General features: G+C 44.0%; 1 protein-coding gene across 5 annotated transcripts in view; it reads left to right on the plus strand.

Annotated features, from left to right (window-relative positions):
- The window catches only part of LOC129700484 (MAX gene-associated protein-like), a 172,098-nt gene that overhangs the window by 77,196 nt on the left and 82,585 nt on the right, over positions 1 to 12,317 (plus strand). The gene's annotated exons all lie outside the window — the stretch shown is intronic.

The raw sequence follows: 12,317 nt of genomic DNA on the forward strand, positions 1-12,317 counted from the left end.
ACAGCTTCATTTTTAACACTTTATAAATTAGTACATGAAACGGAAAACAAAAGTAAAAAGGAAAGAATGAAGTGCGAGAAGGGAAAAAAAAGAGAGAAAAAGAAAACGGAGATATGTCCCACTATCCCTCCCCCCCCCCCCCCCCCCCCCCCCCCCCCCGTCTCGGTCCTTTCAGTGATCCACATCTTCACTGTGGGAACTGTTATCTTTTTCCAGAATTTGAGTGTACGTTTTTTCGCAGTTATTAAGCTGTAGTCAAGGAAAACGCTTTGGAACCGTAATTTATCATTGCGGGCACCATAGACCAGACGGTCACGGGCTACGCTGTCACATAAATCTCCAAAAGCGCACCGACTGGCATTGTGCTTCAAAGCACTTACATACGTTTCCCATGTCTCTGGCTTCCGGAGAAGAACAAGTGTCTCTCCATGACTGGAGCAGCAGCTGGGCGAGCCGCGTCTATGTAAATGGTGAAATCCTCTTCAAATATGCGCCACCGTTCTGTGAGGTCTTTGTCAAACACCAGGATCTCTAGTTTTCGGAGAGCAGAAGCCATAGTAGAACATGTACTGGATAAAATAACAAACTAAAATAAAAGCAATATAATAGTAAGATTAAACGAATACTTACCAGTATGAAGTTTGATCTGTATTTTATGAGGAGTTACGGTGAGGTATTACGTGAAGATCCCAGCCCAGTGCGCAGGTGCGGCATACTTCGAAGCAGCGGTGTGAAATCACAGGATATACACAATATTTGAAGTAAGATAGTAAAGATCATGAGACATCAGTTTATTAGTTTGATCTATATATTGAGGGTGGGAGCGGAGGGCACGTAATACCTCACCGTAACTCCTCATAAAATACAGATCAAACTTCATACTGGTAAGTACTCGTTTAATCTTACTATTTTACTTCGGAGTCACGTGAGTGATTCCGTGAAGACTTCAAAGGTCTGTGATTTCAAACCGTGTAACAGTTTTTATTTCACTCACTGCCGAAGTTTTTGAGGGAGGAAGTGTTATCGTAATCAACCAGTGGATCTGCTTTCACAAGAAACAGAAAGGTATTTGTTAACAATAACAACATAAAGAGCTCCCCTGAGCTTAAATTAATATTGCAGTTTGTAATATTCTTTCTGCAATTAAATCAGGTTTATCAACGGTTTATAATAAAAATGTTCTGAACGTCGTTCCCTTGACCATTCTGCCGTATTGAGAATGTGGTCAACCGGGATGTCCATTCGTTCAGCCGCTGATATCAATGCTGCCCTAGTGGAATGGGATTAAAATGTATTATTATCTATTCCGGCAGCTTTCAGTACCTGTTTGAGCCACCTTGGAGTGGTTTGGCTCGTACCCCGTCTTGGGGTTTCTGTGGTTGACCCATAGGCTTTCCTCTCCATCTAAGATTGTGGGTTGTGTCTATATATTGTAGTAGATGGGTCACCACACTCAACCTGGACTCTGGTGGGTAGGCCCGGAATCCCACCAGTGAATTGGGCGTTCCTGGTCCATATAGCCATATAACGATTACAGCACGGAAAACACAGGCGATCTCGACCCTACTAGTCCGTGCCGAACTCATAATCTCGCCTAGTCCCATATACCTGCGAGTTAGATTTTTACCAGACCTAGAATATGAACGGGATGCGTCTGGGGTAATCACCATGTTATCCAGTCTAGTTTTATGGAGTGACTGGACTCTGTGAGCGTGTACGAGAGCCATAAGCATGAGCGTTTTTAACATAGATTGAGCAAGCTGAGCGATCTGGCTGGTGCCATTCTCTGAGATATGTCAATATCACACCGATATCCCATACATGGGTATACCTCCATGCTCTGCTGTCCTGCTGTTTTAGATAAGCAGACAAGGTGCTCCATGCTGTATTTACGGCACTGTAACTCACCTTTTAGTCATGGTGTAGATGTTCCAGGAACTCCAATACGTCAGTGGTTGAATAGTTTGGTATGTTGTCCCTGCGTCGTGGCAGTATTTTACCCATGTTAGCTCTTGGTGACTGTTCGCAGGGATGCCAACATGGTGGTAATGGTTCCTTTGGATAATCCCAGTCCCTGGTAAGGTCTATTCTAACCCTGCACCCAGGAGTTTGATGTTTTTCTGGCATGGGTGGCTTATGCCTGATACTGGGTTGAGTCAGCAACCATGGTCCACTAGGGAAATCCATAGGTGACTCGCCCACCATGTCGTGATGAACTGGGAACCATGGCTGTGTAGGCCGGTCGGGCACGTTCAATATCTCGGAGACAGATTCCATCTGTATTGCGAAGTGCCCGACTGATGAGGCAGAAGGGAGGAAGGCAAAGCAGAAATTCCCCCTTCCAGCGTGTAGGCATCTATCGCTGCTGCCTCTGATCTGGTTCCTAAGTCACATACATAGGTTACTGGTGATTCCGTCTTGTGCAACCAAATTGATATCTGGCTTTCAAACTGCTTAATACCTTTAGCAGATATCTTGGGTTTGACATCTATTCAATGTTATCATAAATTTTTACCCGTGACGTGGTGTCTCCCACTGTGTTCTAGCTTCCTAGGACATAGGCAGCTGATAGTTAAAATGTCTTTTGACACACCATTGCCAGATCTGTTTGACCAATTTGTTGCACAATAATGATTTTTATGCTCCCCATATGGTTGATATAAGCCACCACCATAGTATTATCAATCCGTAACCACATATGTACGTGCTGCATTTGAAATGCATATGCTTTTTAGCCCAATAGGCGATCACCAATCCCAAGTAGTTGATGCCCGTAGTAACGATGTTTGTGAATTGGTCCATCTGTTACCTGTGCTGGATATGGAGTTTAGTTGCTCCCCAGCCTAAAGTACTGGCATCGGTTTTTAATAACCAAGTTGGGATTGGTGATGATAATAGGGCTGAAAACTATGCCAAATATATGTCTGCCCACCACCGTAATTGTGATATAGCTTCAGTGGGTACATTCATGATTTGATTATAGTGACCCAAGTACCTTGGCAAAGTAACAGTCATATGGATGGAATTGTTATTGAAGCCCAGATAATCCATGGTAGTTAACGGCTTCAATTCTGGTTTATCTGGGCGTGGGATGAACCTCAGAGCTTTAGGGAGCTGTTTCGTAGCTAGAACTGCTGCCACAGCTAATTCCTTTGTTTCCCCTAATATGAGGATATCATCCAATATATGCCATGATTATGCTTGTTTTCTTAATATTTTCATGGCCATTTTTAATATTTATAATAGTTTAGGGCTGAGGTTAGACCATTGGGAATGCTCTATGCTCCCATAGTTGCCCTAACCGGGATATCCATTGTCCAGGTAAAAATTTTTAGGTATCTATAATGATCCTAGTGTATGGGTATAAGATAGTTAGCATCTTCCATATCAATGCTCCCCATAGGTATCCTTTGGAGATCAGATGTCTGGCAGTGACAAAAACCCGTCTCCATCTTAAAGTGTATATACTCAACAGATTTATTTAGTGATATTAGATCAATGATGATGCTACATTCACCATCTTTTGTAGTTTTGGTGAATATTTTCGATACAAATTCCAATGGTTCATGTTTACTCCCATGATCCGTTTAGTAATGAGCCTTTCTAGTTCAGCTTGACCTTCTCACTTCTCTTTCTTAGAGGGAGAAAATGCCCTTTGGGCGCATTGCTGAACTGGCGGTAATATGCCCAATTTGAATTCGTTTTTATCCACTAATACTGTTGAGTATATTTAGTTATTTGTGACAGCATCCCATGCTTTATCAACAAGTGTAAATGCCCCCCCCCCCCTGCAGTTAGTAGAATACCCTTATTTAGTGTAAACTGGGAGGAACCAGACTACCTACCTCCATGTTTATTGTTTTTCATGAAGGCCTAGTTTGCTGGTATGCTGGTGCTGTCGGTGGGGCGGCGCATTTTCCCACTGGGCCCCTGTCAAAAAAGAACTTTGGGGGTAATGTGAAGCGGTCGCCAGGCTTTCACCAGTCCTTGTTCGATATTGCTGGTGGATGCCGAGGGGTGCTGCCAGCTGGGTGTTGGATGCGATGTCCTGCTCGTTCCATGGCCTGCCCTCATGAGGCGCACAGGTTCTCTTCCCGCAGCAGCGGTTTGCATAGCCCCGTATATTTGGGGTTGCGGGCAGGTCTTATATGCACAAATGTCAGTCGAGTATCCCAAATTTGGGAACATCTTAGGCGTCAGCACACTCGTAGTGCAACGGGATAGTCTCATCCTGGGAGAACCACCTTGGTGATCATGGCGTCTCGCCTGCCAGGTGAGTATGATCCGTGGAAAACGAGCAAAGGCGGTGACATCTTGACCCTTCTGTTAGGAGCTTCAGAATTCGCTGCTTTTAGCTCTTGTCTGCGAGTCTGCTGACCCAGCTGCCTGCGGATTTGCCTCTAGAAAGGCCTGCTCCTGCAGGGCTTTGTTTGGGAAGATGGTCGCGTGGAGGAGCCATGTAGTGGCCCACGACACCCAGTAGCTCTTCCTGATCCTGCTCCCCTGGCATACTGCTGTTCTCGTCCGCCTGCCCTGCGTTTAAGCCAGCCCAGCCCTGGCCTCCTTAGCTAGCCTCAAAAGAGGGAGCAAAAGGGTGTGCTATAAATTGGAGGAGGCATAGCTCAAACTCCGCTGTTGCATCAATCCCTCGACAAGGGAGATGGCTAGTGCAATAGCACTGGGGTAGGAGTGTCAGCTCCCTTGGCATTCAGCCAGTGCCCCTTTTTTCCTGGAGGTTTTGAACTCCATGACCTCCTCTGGCTTGGGGAGACAGACATACTTATTTTTGCTGTCTCCACCTGTTCCAGTGTTGGAGGAAGTTGATTCCTGTAGAACCTGTAATTTTGGTAAGATTTTTGTCTTACCTGTATTTAGAGGCTGCCTGCCGTTTTTCAGGCGGCATTGTAGCGGTTCCCGGGCGGCGATTCTCCTTGTCAGGAGTCTGCAGGGCTGCCGGTCGGGTTTTTAAATTTCCCTCCGGTCCGCTGCTGTTACCAAACAGCTGTTCAGCGGACCGGCATAGCGCAGCTCCCTGTCAGCGGTCCGCAGCGTGTGCGGTCCCGTTTGCGCCTTTCCCCCTCCACTGTCGGCTCCTTCGCTGGAGTCGAACGGGGGCCGCTTCCTCTGCTGCTTTGCTCCCCCTGGAGCAAAAAACCACAAGGCCCGATTAAGGTAAGTACTTACCTCACGTCCTTGGTTGCGGGAGCGCCCGACTCCCGCTGGCCGCGTGTTGCACAGCTGTGCGATAATGCCGCACCTGCGCACTGGGCTGGGATCTTCACGGAATCACTCACGTGACTCCGAAGTAAAATTAGGCAACGAGTGAGTCCAAGTTTTTTAACACCATGTTGTTGGAACCTGTTGTTCAAATGACTTAACTCACGAACAGTGATTAAGCTCAAAATACTTTTATTAGCAATACAGCATAGGTAGCTTAATCTTAACACATAACTCAAGACTGGGGAAGAAAGAGAAACAGGCTTTCTATTAAACCTGTGGGCGGAGTGATACTGATCTACAGTACCTTAACTACCCCGCAGGAATTGAGGCTATTCACTGCCCTAAGAACTTTAATATTGTGCAGCCAACAGTCGGTACAGTTTAAAACAAACTCGAAACAACAAACTGACCTGTTTGCAAATACAGAGCTTGTCTCCCTGATGTAGAGAGAGGGGAAAGATTGTGAGTAACCGGGCAAGTGTGAGGTGCGGCAAGACCCTGAATTACAGGGAATTGGACCAATCCCATTGTGAACCATACCAGCCCGACCACCCCTAAAACAGATGAGGGCTTTTCTGGCCTTGGTTAATTTCTACTGGCAGTGGATACAGTAAACTACCACAGCAATTCTCTCTCACTCCAACAAGAAGAAGACCGTTTTTCACACAGAGAGTGGTGAATCTCTGGAACTCTCTGCCACAGAGGGTAGTTGAGGCCAGTTCATTGGCTATATTTAAGAGGGAGTTAGATGTGGCCCTTGTGGCTAAGGGGATCAGGGGGTATGGAGAGAAGGCAGGTACGGGATACTGAGTTGGATGATCAGCCATGATCATATTGAATGGCGGTGCAGGCTCGAAGGGCCGAATGGCCTACTCCTGCACCTAATTTCTATGTTTCTATGTTGCAACTTAAAAACAGTGCTGGCTACTGCACAGCTACTGCATGCTTTAGTCGTTCCAGTCCAATTGGCCATTAATAAGTGCAATGCCCATATGAGTGGCCACAACAAAGTCTCCCGGGTGAATCCCCCAGCTAACATTACTGCCCGCACAGCAGATTACGAATTCTGCACATTGGTCCCCGCAAAACCAAAGATTATAGTAGACAGAACGGCTCTGTCAGAAAAGAGAATGTAAAGTTAATTCATGAAGTTCTGCAACGTAAAAAGATCTTTGGAAACAAGAGGCCTACGCCGTTGACTCTTTGATGGGCCTCTGGCTCACCCCTCTCAAACAATTTTGTGTACCTGATGCTTTCCTGCCCATTCTTTAAACAATATACACTCCCTTACGTATGCTGAAAAGGAGGGAAGTGAATGCGGAATGTAGCTTAAACTTTGAAGCTTTAATGAAATGACCCATATCTAAGTGGGGGAGCAGTAGCAGCAGCAACAGAGAGAGAGTCGAGTGGGATATAAGGGATGTGTAAATGTGTATTTCGGTAGAGACCGTTCTTCAGTATGTGTTGTAATGAAACAAATTGATATTTTTGGGTGTATCAAAGTTTTAAGAGTTTTGCATGATTTCCTTGAGATGTGTTTTACTCTTGTGAGAATGTTATTGCTTTAAAGTGAGTGAATATCTGAGATTCAGCATATTGCATGAGGTATGGAAAATTGTGAGTGAATGTTACAGAAAAAAGGGTGTAGAGTGATGTAAAGGGTGTAAAGACTTACTTGTTTGTGGAACCGGTTCTGGGTGAATGTTGAATTAATCCTATAATTCAGATGAAATAGGATGTCATTGAATGAGCTTGCTCATTTACGTGATACATCTTTGTGGAGTATCGTGTTTTAAGAGGTAGTGTCTTTTTAAGAAGTATCAGTTGTGTCGGGGTGGAGCTGCACACAGTTATTTTCTTGTCCTTGGTTCTTTGGAAATATGTTGGCTACCTATGTGGAAATTAACTGTTTATTCTCTGTCTTATCAGCTTTTATTAAACAGGGGATGTGGCTCAGCAAAGAGACTCTTCATTTTCTTTGCTGCGTAACCTGGCATTAGGATTGGCGACCTTGTCGATATTTTAAGTTTGGTTTCTTCCTATTTCTTACCTTTTGAATTGAATTCAAGAGAGACCTGAATTGCACACTGGCCACGTGGAATCCAGATTGAAATGTTGGATGTGATTGGAAATGCCTTTATCTCAGGAAAAAAAATCTGTTAATTTGAAATTGTGCATTTGGGAAGATAGACTGAATGAATTGGAAATAATTTTTAAATTGTTTTTTTTTTAAATAATGATCCATTGTTAAAGGGTCTGCCTTGTAAGTAGTTACAGAGTTTAGGTCAAGCCTTGACTGAGACTGGACAGGATCTTAGTGATGAATTAATTACATATGCACAGCAATTGACCCAAACCTTGTCAGTCTTACAGAAGACACTGAACCACAGAAAGGCAGAAACCACTGTCAGCTGACCACAACGGCGAATCCTTACAACTAGGAGACTATGTAATAATAAGTAACTGGGAGAACGGTGGAAGGGGCCCTTCCAAGTACTACTGACTACACCTCCAGCAGTAAAGGTTGAAGATCATCCTCGTTGGATACACCTAACCGATTGCAAAAGAATTTGTAACTGGAAAAAGTATAATTAAATTAATAACTATATATTAATAATATATATATAACAATTTTAAAGGATGGTACACTCCCCCATTTAAACCAGGTTGGAAAATAGATGAGACCAGAATTTGGAGAATTCCCCAACTGAGACTAGTAAGCAATCCCCGTAAACCAATAAATGCCACTTGTCATTGTAACAACCCAAGAAAAAGAGTATATTTGGGAAACAACTCACGCACCACAATCTCTTCTCTGAGACCACCACAACTAGTGAATGTAACACACTTTGTATGCGGGTTATGAGCATACCTTCGGCTGCCAGGGATGTCGCCGGGAAACAACAGCATTTGGGATGTGAAGGTAGAAATTAGAATATGAAATTCAACTAACAACTTTCACACAGAACACAGTGAACTCGTAGCTGTGAGGAAAACAGGCTTTCCTATCTGATTAGTATGTTGAGTTTGTGCCATATCCTAATGCATGCTGAAGAAGGTATCCCTTCAAGGACTGGTTTAAAACAAATTACAATCGGACACGTATGCCTCCATTTCTGCAACTGATTAATAAATCTATATTACTAAAATTCTGTTCTTGACCAGTTTTGGCGATCTGTGCTGCGATTTCCGAGAGAACGACGCCACCTACGGCCGTCATTTTTGGCCACCTTGCTCAGAGCCCCCCTCCGCCGCATGTGTGCCGAGGATTTTTCCCGTCGATTAAAAATGACAGAGATATTAATGTTTTTACAAAATTCCCCATTCTCTCTGCTGCCCCCGCTGGCGGCAGGGGGGAGGGACTATAAAACCAGGAAGTGGTGTGCCTCAATCAGTGTCTGCAAGCTGGAGGAAGGCAGAGGGTCACGTTTCTCTGAGCTGGGAATAACACTGAACACATGTCTACTCAAATGTAAGTGCCCTCAGTGGTTCTAAAATGCTTGCAGAATGTGTCTATTGGTTCTAAAGCTTGCAAAAAAATGTCTATTGGTTCTAAAGCTTGCAAAAAGTGTCTCTATTGGTTCTAAAGCTTGCAAAAAGTGTCTCTATTGGTTCTAAAGCTTGCAAAAATATGTCTATTGGTTCTAAAGCTTGCAAAAAAATGTCTATTGGTTCTAAAGCTTGTAAAAAAATGTCTATTGGTTCTAAAGCTTGCAAAAAAATGTCTATTGGTTCTAAAGCTTGCAAAAAAAGTGTCTATTGGTTCTAAAGCTTACAAAAAAATGTCTATTGGTTCTAAAGCTTGCAAAAAGTGTCTATTGGTTCTAAAGCTTGCAAAAAATGTCTATTGGTTCTAAAGCTTGCAAAAAAAATGTCTATTGGTTCTAAAGCTTGCAAAAAATGTCTATTGGTTCTAAAGCTTGTGAAAAATGTCTATTGGTTCTAAAATGGTTCATACTAGCGCTCCAGAAAGCCCCCCCCCCGCCCCTCCCCCCCTCCCCGCCCCCCCCCTGGTTGGCTTGGCTTGGGTGTGTCTTGAAATTGAAAGGCATTACTTACTGCAAATGGTGGCATGAAGTTGAAAGGCACTACTTACTGCAAATGGTGGCTTGGGAGCTTTGGTTTGAAGTTGAAAGGCACTATTACTGCAAATGGTGGCTTGGTTGCTTTGGCTTGAAGTTGAAAAGCACTATTACTGCAAATGGTGGCTTGGTTGCTTTGGCTTGAAGTTGAAAGGCACTACTTACTGCAAATGGTGGCTTAGGAGCTTGCATTGAAGTTGAAAGGCACTACTTACTGCAAATGGTGGCTTGGTTGCTTTGGTTTGAAGTTGAAAGGCACTACTTAGTGCAAATGGTGGCTTGGGTGTGGCTTGAAGTTGAAAGGCACTACTTACTGCAAATGGTAGCTTGGGTGTGGCTTGGGTGTGGCTTGAAGTTGAAAGACACCACTTACTGCAAATGGTGGCATGAAGTTGAAAGGCACTACTTACTGCAAATGGTGGCTTGGTTGCTTTGGCTTGAAGTTGAAAGGCACTACTTCCTGCAAATGGTGGCTTGGGAGCTTTGACTTGAAGTTGAAAGGCACTACTTACTGCAAATGATGGCTTGGGTGTGGCTTGAAGTTGAAAGGCACTACTTACTGCAAATGGTGGCTTGGGTGCAATGGCTTGAAGTTAAAATGCATTACTTGCTGCAAATGGGAGCGTGGGTGCATTGGCTTGAAGTTGAAAGGCACTACTTACTGCAAATTGTGGTTTGAAGTTGAAAGGCACCTATTACTGCTTATGGTGGCTTGGGTGTGGCTTGAAGTTGAAAGACACTACTTACTGCAAATGGTGGCTTGTGTGTGGCTTGAAGTTGAAAGACACCACTTACTGCAAATGGTGGCTTGGGAGCTTTGACTTGAAGTTGAAAGGCACTACTTCCTGCAAAATGGCTTGAAGTTGAAAGGCATTACTTACTGCAAATGGTGGCTTGGGTGTGGCTTGAAGTTGAAAGGCATTACTTACTGCAAATGGTGGCATGAAGTTGAAAGGCACTACTTACTGCAAATGGTGGCTTGGGTGCTTTGGCTTGAAGTTGAAAGGCACTACTTACTGCAAATGGTAACTTGGGTGTGGCTTGAAATTGAAAGACACCACACTGCAAATGGTGGCTTGGGAGCTTTGAAGTTGAAAGGCACTACTTCCTGCAAATGATGGCTTGGGTGTGGCTTGAAGTTGAAAAGTTGAAAGGCACTACTTACTGCAATTGGGGGGCGTGGGTGCATTGGCTTGAAGTTGAAAGGCATTACTTACTGCAAATGGTGGCTTGAAATTGAAAGACACCACACTGCAAATGGTGGCTTGGGAGCTTTGAAGTTGAAAGGCACTACTTACTGCAAATGATGGCTTGCGTGTGGCTTGAAGTTGAAGGACACCACTTACTGCAAATGGTAACTTGGGTGTGGCTTGGGTGTGGCTTGAAGGTGAAAGGCACTACTTACTGCAAATGGTAGCTTGGGTGTGGCTTGGGTGTGGCTTGAAGTTGAAAGACACCACTTACTGCAAATGGTGGCATGAAGTTGAAAGGCACTACTTACTGCAAATGGTGGCTTGGTTGCTTTGGCTTGAAGTTGAAAGGCACTACTTACTGCAAATGATGGCTTGGGTGTGGCTTGAAGTTAAAAGGCACTACTGTAAATGCACTTACTTCCTGTTTGCACTGTATATTGATTTTAGACAAAACGCTACCACTTACGGCTGTGATTTCTGGCCATCTTACTTAGTCCCCCTCCGCTGAGCAGATGCAGATAATTCTTCCCATCAATGAAAAATAAAAGTGTTATTGGTTTTTAAAAAAATGTTGAGTCTCCTGTCAATCAGTCCATGAAAGCCACACCTTTTCCGGTGGGGATGGGGGGGGGGTTATAAAAGCCGGAAATGTGGGTGTGGCTCAGTCTCTGCAAGATGGAGGAGGGAGAGGTCACGACTCGCTGTCTTCAAATGGTATGAAACTGCACTTGAAGTTGGTGGCCTTGCACCCTGCTAGAAGTGGTAAGAAACTGCACTTGAATTTGGTGGCCTTATACCCTGCTTGAAATAGAATTTCAAGGATTAGCCGTGAGTCAACTACCAGCCCACCAGCCGTGAGTGAGTGAGTTGCCAGCACAACAGGCTTGATTGACTGAGACGCCAGCCCAAGAATCCATTTGGCGCACAATTTGCATACTAGCCCTCTGGAAACCAGTCCCTTCAGCCCATAACACCAATACTAGCGCTCCAGAAAGCCCCCCAACCAACTGTCCACCAATATTAGAATTGGTGGAGAGGTGGAATATTGCGTTGGATGACCAGCCCTCCTGTGTGATGCTGGGACCCAAAGGGTCCCACTTAGTCTAGTATAATAATAAAATCTTTTCTTACTATAATATGTATTGATCATAAAGATCCGTCAGGTTGGCAGTGACATGCATTGGTACAATGAAGGAAGTGGGAGCTGGTGGCCTTTCAGATGGTTTGGTGGACTCTGGGTTACTGCGTTACATTATGGCTCTATCTTTTTTCGCTCTGATTTTTATTGTTAGATTCCTGTGACCATTGTGTACCTACCACGGACTGTAAATGTTATCATGTAATGATAAGAGGAAGGAATGAAAGAGTTTAAAGATTTGTAAGTTACAAAATGGATTCTGCTGTAGATTTAGGAGTTAGAAAATGAATGCCTAACCTTTCTCCTACTACACTAGTGAGAGTTCTGCATAAACACCAAGTGTATTTTCCTATAATACAAACACTAGCGAGATTACAGCACAATAACATGAATGTTTTGCCTTTCTTCTCCAACACAAGCAAGATTTCAACTCAATAAGATTCAATATTTTTGATCTATGATATAAACAATCAGAAAGATGTTCAGATAACTCGGTTCATAACCTTTACTCTGCAGATTGTAATGTACAAACAATTAATCAACATGGTCAAAAAACACGAGTGCTTGAATCTGCAAAAAATAGCTCCGTCAGCATAACCATATATGGGCTAACTTCCTCTATCGGAAGAACCTGCCAACCCTCTGATTTTAACCATATATGAACAAGGCAAGAGGTTGCACAAT

The sequence above is a fragment of the Leucoraja erinacea genome, chromosome 9 (assembly GCF_028641065.1).
Source record: "Leucoraja erinacea ecotype New England chromosome 9, Leri_hhj_1, whole genome shotgun sequence".
NCBI lineage: Eukaryota > Metazoa > Chordata > Chondrichthyes > Rajiformes > Rajidae > Leucoraja > Leucoraja erinaceus.